Source organism: Schistocerca gregaria, chromosome 3 (genome assembly GCF_023897955.1).
Source record: "Schistocerca gregaria isolate iqSchGreg1 chromosome 3, iqSchGreg1.2, whole genome shotgun sequence".
NCBI lineage: Eukaryota > Metazoa > Arthropoda > Insecta > Orthoptera > Acrididae > Schistocerca > Schistocerca gregaria.
The window spans coordinates 304,155,697-304,165,054 of NC_064922.1; the positions used below are offsets into that span (position 1 = coordinate 304,155,697).

Below are 9,358 nucleotides of genomic sequence, written 5' to 3' on the forward strand. Positions count from 1 at the left end.
ACATCGATAAACTACATTGTGTCCTATTCTGAGGACTGGAATTTGTACAAACCCGTCCACAAGGCATTTGGCGAATCAGTCTAGGAAAAAGGTTAATGAATTTTTATTTATAAGAAAAACTGCAGTTTGAAGATGCAAGACAGTAAAGCATTATAACCCCAGAACCCTGGCATTACTTTTTAACGTTCTAAAATTTTTTTCTGCACAGGGTTGCATAAGGGGCGATCAGAAAGTTTCCGTTCTAAGGCCGTACAGTGAAGAGCCGGTACGCTAATCAGGCAAAATCAACGTGAGCATTGACGAAACCATTCCACAGACGCTTCAGGTTGAAGATATCCGTTTGGTAAAGTCCGTCCGTGTCCTGCTGTGTAAATGCTGCTGCATGTCTTGGTCCGTCAGAAATCGTCGACCTTTCAAGGCCACTTCAAGGTGATCGATGGCGTGATAATCGCATGGTGTATCAGGACTGAAGGAAAAGCGCTCGTGTGTCTCCCACTTCAGTGGCGTAACTTCTGCGTTACGGCATTTCCGATATGGGAACGTGCGTTATCGAGAAGCAGTAGCAACCCTTGTCGCAGTTTTCTCGAACGTTTTGCCGTAATTACTCCCCGTAATTACCCCAGTGTTCCGCAGTACCGTTTGCTGGCGATGGAGACACCAGGTTCTGTTAAGTCAATGAGCATGAGCTCCGGTTATCAAAGAATTGAGTGAGCATCACCTTTCTAGCATATGGCTGGCTATTTTGAAAAATGAAGGAAGCGTAGGGCAGTTGCTTAATCCACAATCCTTCATTGTGTACACAAGCAGGTTCGGAACACTTAAAAGTTCCATCGTATGGTGTAAACTATAATATTAAGAATGTTGTGTGACACGCGAATGGAAGGGGATCCTCAAGTCTGAAATATCAAATAAGAAACTATGCGAGTAAAGTTTCTAAATCAAAACAAATGAAAAGAGATAACAGGATGTTACTTACAAATAAAATCACTTAATCATCTGAGGTCAACCTCACACCAACGTTGTCATGGAAAAAGAGGTTCCACGTCATGAGGGTAAAAAAAGTACTCCGTCTTCAGGCCAGTGAGCTATCGGGAACATCCGACAGCCGTGTCATCCTCAGCTAAGGATGCAGATAGGAGGGTCGTGTGGTCAGCACACCGCTCTGCTGGTCGTTAAGATGGTTTTGTTTCACTGAGGCCACTACTATTCGGTCGAGTAGCTCCTCAGATGGCATCACAAGGCTGAGTGCACCCCGAAAAATGGCAACAGCGCGTGGCGGCCCCGATGGCCACCCATCCAAGTGCCGGCCACGCCCGACAGCGCTTAACTTCGGTGATCTGACGGGAACCGGTGTATCCACTGCGGCAAGGCCGTTGCCCTCAAAAGGGTAAAAGGCACCTAAAAATCCGAAAAAACGGACATCGTGACCAAAAGTTAGCAAATTATGAAACATGTAAAATGGAACAAAGATGGAAACGGGAGGGGGGGGGGGGGCAGAATTGACATACTGCATGGAATTACTTACAGATGTTTGTAACAACCATTTAGCCGTCCTGTGCGACGGGGAACACAAAAATGATAGCTGTGTAATAGTAAATAAAGGCCGGGCCAAATAAAAGTGGCCCAGACGAGTGGATACGATTGGTCGTGAATGTCTGCATATAAATACACCAAATACACCTCGTGACACACCACGTCTTCGCCCGCCAAGTGATCCACACCAATTCAGAGCGCAGTGCGGGCTGTGTCAGTGTGAGTGGAGAGGAGCAAATGCGATGAAGGTGCTCACAGTGGGCCAGCGGGTGTTGATTGTAGGAAGTTACGCGACAACAAATTCGTGGAAACCGGTTTTGTCTGATGAGAAGTCAAATGGTGTCAAAGTGTCAGCAAAGAGTGCCATGCAACGCTTAGTCGGAATATAGCGTCAGACAGGATCTGTTTCGAACAAGTCAAAAAACATTCCGAAACGTGCCTGCACACCAAAAAATGTGGCTGCAGTAAACCAGGAACAGGTCGCTTTCGACGTCTGCTGTAGTCAGGTTAGTACTGTATTTCTTTTCCTCTGCTATGTTTCTTTGTACCCTGGAACTCTTTTCTTCGGGCCACTTTTATTTGCGCCACTCCCGGTACTGAAGCCGCACACGACCCAAGAGCAGGTGCGACTCGATACGGACATGAGACTGGTGAATTATTTAAAGTGGAGTAGCGGGAAGCAACAGCGGGAAGAAGACGGAACCATCACAATACTGAGAGGGAAGAAGTCCTGTACAATTATAAGTAGGCTGTTTAGGTTTTTATGTTATAATGCCACGTAGCGCTCTGTATGAAAATCACTGACTGTGCTGTGTGCAGTCTGTGGCTGGTTGACATTGTTGGAATATTCGCTATTGCAGTGTTGTGCATGTGGATGTGAACAGCGCGTAGCGTTGCGCAGTTTGAGGTGAACCGCCAGCAGTGGTGGATGTGGAGAGAGAGATGGCAGAGTTTTGAGGTGTTACTATAAGCGTACGATCCGGACGTGTGTCCGACAGAAAAAGGAAATTTATAAAGATTGATGTCTTGAATTGATAGATATATATATGATGACTTTTGAACACTATTAAGGTAAATACATTGATTGTTCTCTATGAAAATCTTTCATTTGCTAACTATGCCTGTCAGTAGATACTGCCTTCAAGAGTGAGGTACTAAGTGATTCATGAAAGGTATAGGTTATTGTTAGTCAGGAACATTCTTTTGTAGGGATTACTGAAATTCAGATTGCGTTGTGCTAAAAATATTGTGTGTCATTTTAGTGATGATCAGAATAAGAGAGAAATGTCTGAGTACGTTCAGTTTTGCTAAGCTGTTTGAAATATCAAATAACGTAAGAGGTTTTCCAGCACTGTCATTTTTAAATTTTTTTTTAAGGGGACGTTTCACAATAACAAAACAAAGAAAAATATTACGCTGTGTGGGCACTTTCATCTGCCTGTATAATGTCATAATTAACTGAAATACTTTTGTGATGCAGGTCTGTTCGTTCATTATTTACATCGAGAGGATGGGAATGAAGACCTCTTAAGATTTCAGTTTCTTCCGGAAAGTTTAGTATCCGACCTTTCTCTGCAGTGCGTAAGACAGTTAAAGTCATCGCTAACCTGCAGCAGCTGATGCTGGTTGTAAATAAAATGCATTGTCGTAGATGACCTGGAATTGGCAAGGTCTTAGTGTTCTTTAAATCGCGTGTCTGGCCAATGTGTCTACTCTTACACAACTGACCTTTATCGCGCTCAATACGATACACTCCAAGATAGGAGAAGAATACTTTTTGAAGACTTAACGGTTCTTTAATCTACTGCCAAATTTTTTGGCATGAAAAATGCCGGGGATATGTTGGCTGACATCATTTACTTTCCACTCGTCTCTGATACTTATCCCGGATATGGAATCTTATGAAACTTGTTCTTTTCCTTTTTCTCTACTGCCTTCAGAGTGGTTCCCTTCCATGCTACCAACCCTCCCCTCGCCACAATTCGCTAGTATTTTATTATACAATTTTTCAGTCATAGACTCCGGATACCCATTAAGCACATGAATATACTTAATTTTACTGAACCCTTTTTCATATGCCTTTTATGTGAGGGGTACATCACTTCATCTGTTTAGGAGGGAGCAGAAGGCAGCAGGTTTATATTTAAACGATTGGTTCATGCAACACTGTCCTCAGCTCATGGTCTCTCGGTAGCATTCTCGCTTTCCGAGCACGGGGTCCCGAGTTCGATTCCCGGCGGGGTCAGGGATTTTCACCTGCCTCGAGATGACTGGGTGTTGTTGTGTCGTCTTCATCATTCATCCCCATTACGGTCGGAGGAAGGCAATGGCAAACCACCTTCATTAGGACCTTGCCTAGTACGGCGGTGCGGGTCTCCCGCATCGTCCCCTACGCTCTGTAAAGAAGTATGGGACTTCATCATCATCATGCAACATTCAGAACTAAATCATTAGTAGACTTTGCTATAGATGTCAAACTCTACCTTGGTGTCATTTATGGTGATCTTTAAGTCAAAATGTGGTGAAGGTCCCGATTAGATATAAAAGTAAGGAACAGTCGTCTTCTGGTCCCTCCTAGAAAGATTAAATACGAGCGGGGAGATAAAGTGAGAAAATTCAAAGTCGTGCTCACAAAACCAGTCCTGTATTATGCAAACAGTGTGAACAGGGACCCCTACTGTCTTGAAATACAGCATCACCATAGAAGAACACAAATTGTATCATGGGACGGTCTTGATCGGCCAAAATGATCACATAATCCTTAGCAGTAATTTGATCTTGCAGAGTAGCCACGGGGCCCAAGGAATACCACGATATAGCTCCCTAAATCAATACTTCCACTTGCCCTCCAATAAGCTCTCGCTTGACGCTACTGAATTCGCAAATGGTGGTGGTACGGAGTCAGTGGAATTCAAAATACTTGGAGCCTGGCTCGGCGCTGTCCTTTGTGTAAACGATTTGTAACGGTTCGTTGTGTCACTGTGGTTTCAAGAGCCCGAAGCTTCCGTTGGTGTAAACGATTTGTAACGGTTCGTTGAGTCACTGTGGTTTCAAGTGCTTTCGAGTTGCTGCTGCAGATGCAGTATGATGCGCCAGAGCCACTTTGGTCTTCTCTCTCTGTGGTAACTAGCGACCGTCCGTCTTTTTACGATCGTACATTCCCGTGGTAACCGTTGCCAGCAAATCATCTGCAGTGGCTACATTGCTGCTAAGTCTTCCTGCAGTATCGCAGAAGGAACATTCAGCTTCTCGTAGCCCTAACACACGACATCGCTTAAACTCTGTGAGGTGTTAACAGTATCTTTGTCACCTGAAAGGTATTCTTGATTAATATCAACTCAACACGTCCAAAGTTAACCAACGCTCACGACCGTTACAGCGTGTATTTAAAGCAAACCTGATTTGTGACATCATAGTGGCGCTATTAGTGCCACTCTTATGCGACTGGGGCGAAATTTGGACAGCAATCATCTTGAAACGTCCCCTTAGAAAAATTATACACGACTGGTCTATATGAAACGTCCCCTTTGAAAAATTATAAAAGACTGTGCTTAAACTGACACACAATAGTTTTTAGCGCAACGCAATCTGACTTTCAATAATCTCTACAAGAGAATGGCCCTGACTATCATTAACCTATATGTTTCACAAATCACTTACCTCACAAAAATCTTCGTTACTCGAACTACTGCAATACAGCGAGCGCCACTACTGCCAGCTAACTAAAAGATTCAAACTACGGAAGTCACTAACTACTGATAGGCACAGTTAGCAAATGAAAGATTTTAATAGAGAACAAACAATGTATTTACCTTTATAGTCATAATATATATATCAGTTCATGACACCAATTCTTACAAATTTCAAATCTCCGCCATCTCTCTCCCCACGTCCACCACTGCTAGCGGCTCACCTCCAACTGCGCAACGCTACGCGCTGTTAGCATCCAGCTGCCGCTGCCCGACACTACAATGGCAGACAACAATGCAAACTAGCCACAGACTGCACACAGCACAGCCAGTGATTTTTCATACAGAGCGCTCGCTATGTGGCGTTACCAAAAAAAAACTTAAACAGCCTACTTACAATCTTTCAGATGTAGAAACACGCTCACCAACTTTCGTTTATGTCGCACAACACCATCTTTGTGTTGCAGTTCTTTTTCCGTCATTATGTATAGCCACTGGAATGTCTGAAAATTTCCAAACTTTGCGCTTCCCGTGAGAACTGTATTCGAAGCCTAATAAAATTTCCAGAATGTACGAAAACAAGTTTGAACGTGGGAACGGGGCGATAATCGTCTCCCGTTCGCCTATACACATATCTCTTTGACGGATACTAGTGGAAGTTAAGGAACGGCCTACGATATCCCTGATTGGAAGTGCATTTAAGCCCTTTCTGGAACTGGCTAGAAAAGATGTGCGGGTGTCTTTCGGAGATCTGAATGAAGCCTACTAAAATCCAGAGAGGCCTTCGTATTCGGAGGGGCATTCTGATTCGAACGTCTACTTGGTTATTCTACTCTGAACACTGTGCTCGTATGTGTTTTTATTATTTTTATTATTATTTTTCATGGGCTCTCTACCAAGTCTTCGAAGTTTCAGTTTGAACCCACGCGATACACGACGAGTAATCAGGAGGATGATAAAATCCGCGATTCGCAATCGCATGACATCCGCTCAGCCCAGCAACAATTAGCAGCTGGGCATTTCGAGGCACCCCGAAAAAATGTGTGTGAAATCTTATGGGACATAATTGCTAAGGTCATCAGTCACTAAGGACAAACACACACACCCATGCCTGAGGGAGGACTCGAACCTCCGCCGGGACCAGCCGCACAGCCCACGACTGCAGTGCCTAGGACCGCTCGGCTAATCCCGCGCCGCGACGCACCCCGAACTGTCGGTAGCCATGTCAATGCCAGTCACGGCAAGATCGCATTTGCAGTGCACACTCCCGACTCCGGAAGTCGCGATGTAGTGGGGGAACAGTAGTTTATTCGCGCTTTCTATTTCTTAATCTTCCTAACTCGTTCCACGCACTTTTATTCTGCAAGCTAATTCTTGCTTCAAAGGGGATTTCCTTTCTTCGTAACCACTCATGTTTCGTTATCGAGTTAAATCACTAGAGCTCACCCGCCTTGTGATGTTTCTTTCAGATACTTTCTTCATTCATAGATCTATTGGGTGCTCTTTTAGAATTCATATCTTTTTGTGTAACTTTGTGTTCTGCCTTACGGCAGGTCTTGTTATGGGGGAAGCCTCGTCTGTGAGGTCCACCGCATGAGAGTCTAGGGAAGTGATTCCGGTGGTGGTGTCCTGTTGCCTTCCACTGATGATGATGAAATGATAATGAAGAGAACACAACATCAAGTCCCTGAGTGCAGAAAATCTCTGGCACAGCCGGGAATCAAACCCGGGCCCGTTGGCGTGACATACCGCCGCGCTGATCACTCAACTATCGGGGCGGACATCTTTTTGTGCAACTACATAGTTTTATAATCACGGTTGAAAGCATAATTCGTGTCCTTTATGTGTCTGGGCATCATTTCAAACGTAGCTGTCCAACATCATGCTGTTGGCGACCCCGACAACCATTCCTTTTCTTTTCATTCTTCTGTTTTAATTATGTAAAGTTGTTCTGAAATTATTTTATGATCCCAACGTTTATGTGTTGTTAGCAATTTTTACAGAACGTCTGAATAAACGTTATTTTACCAGATGAAACTATCATTCATCAACCTTTAAAGTGAATCATTAAGCTGAAATTCTCGGAACCTCCAACCATAATCAATAGGCGACGCCCCTGAAGAGCTCAGGAACTTATCAAATAACGTTTTCCGGTATGCGCGGCAGTTGATTTTTTTTTCCAAGCAGTCTACTAGCTTCATGGGGGTAATCTATGATCTGATATGATCTGGAGTGAAAGATTGAGCACCATCCTAATCTGCATACCCATGGAGCACCTGATAACCAAGAGGTCGTGATCACAGCACAGCCAGCTTCTGGCGTAAATTGGCGTCCTTGCCATTCCTTTTCCATCAGGATAGGGGGTGCGAAATTGCCTTCTTTTGATCCACATTCAGATTTAAATCTTAGTTATATTCGAATAAATAAATGCATGATTCGAATACTCAACTGAGTTACGAACAAGAGCTTACTACTGCTAATGAATATGTTTAAAATTTTGGGGAGTATATTTCATGTTAGTTCATAGTGCAGCGCTTTTCATAATTGCGTAATTTTTTTGTAGCAGCCTTTAGGTACTGTTCGCGTCATTTTTCTCGTACTCTTTCTGCGTTGTTAGTGATAAAGGGCGCAGTGTTACTACGCGCTGCAAGTCGTGGGAATAGCAGGTGCATCGGAGCTTTTGAAATTTTATCGACTGAGGACTAGAAGCCAGACAATTAGGTAGTAAGGAAAGCGTGAATGCATTGGTTTATGCAGAAGCAGGCGATACTGTAGATATGACAATGAATGGGGAGCAGTTTCAAGGAAAAGATAGTAGTAATGTGGAAGATACGTTACTGGGCAGCCACAGTGAGTGATGATACAGACGGTTTAGGCGGTAGCATAGAAAACATACAGGGCCGGGACAGACTGTTGTCTCAGCCAAAGGTGATAACTTTACCAGTGGCAGAAGCAGCAAGTTGAGGCGAGGACATAATAAACATGCTACGGAAAATCTTGGCTGACGACGTGGAGAATAAGAGATTACAAAAGGAACGAAACGAGGAACGAGAAAGGAATCACGGAAAGTCACTGGAGGAATTTGCAAAAAGAGGCAAAGCTACAGGCGTTTACTGGGGCGATACAGAAACAAGTAGATCAGAGTCCTAAAGACTTAAAGGAACACCAAAAAACCAAAGCGACTTTCCAGACAAAACAGACAAAAGTTCATAAAGGAGTCTCATCTGCATTAGAAATCCACGAACAAATGGTTTATGAAAGTAGAACTCCAGCAAGTAGAACAGACAGTTAATGAAATAGATCGCAAGGTCAAGGACCAGGAAAAAATTGCGGAAATAGGTAGCAGACACGATGTCCCTTGCACCGATTTCTCACGCAGGAGAACCATGAGGACTGTTGAAGTTCCAGGAAACTCGAGGAAACATCAACAGGGTCGCTAATCAACATGAGGAAATAATTACCGAACAACTCGGACATCTGCGTCTGGAAGTTTCACACGCGCTAGGAACGGTAAGAAGCGCCAGCGCAACTGAGTGCAACATCCTGTCTGTACTTGATGTGATGATAGGCAGTGACGAAAATTGATCAGTCAGACAATAGGAGCATGCCACCACGGACACTGAGTGCCCTATGTTAGCCACGTGCGGCGTTCACTGAAGCCATGACATCGAAGAAGGAGTGGCCTCAGACTTAATATCTTCCCTGAAACTTCGAACATTTCAGATGTTAAGGGAAAATAATTCAGACCTGCATCCCAAAGCTTGGGTCAAACAGTTTGATTGTTCAGTCCCACCGTAATAGCCTGTTAGCCTTGAACTAAACTTTGTGTGCAGCTTTCTCGAAGGGGAAACTGCGACGAAGATGAGATGAGTAGCACAGAATTGTCACTCGTAACTAGAGTTTAGAGAAAAGTTCCTCGAGACATATTGGTCACAAGTGACTCAGGCACCTGTTAAAGACGAAATCATGTCGGGAAAAATTTTGTAAACCAGAGTATACATGAGACCCCCTGCTATACCCGCAAGACAGGACAGATAGTTTGGTTTGTGGAAAGGGGCCAAAATGAGTGGCTGTCAGTTACACTCGAACATAGTATTTTATTCATTTGACAAATATTACAAGAATAAAGGAAACTT

General features: G+C 43.9%; 1 pseudogene; it reads right to left on the bottom strand.

The window, feature by feature from the left end:
• Nucleotides 1–1,260: 1,260 nt before the first annotated feature.
• LOC126356531 (5S ribosomal RNA) lies at nt 1,261–1,378 on the bottom strand (annotated as a pseudogene).
• Nucleotides 1,379–9,358: the final 7,980 nt, after the last annotated feature.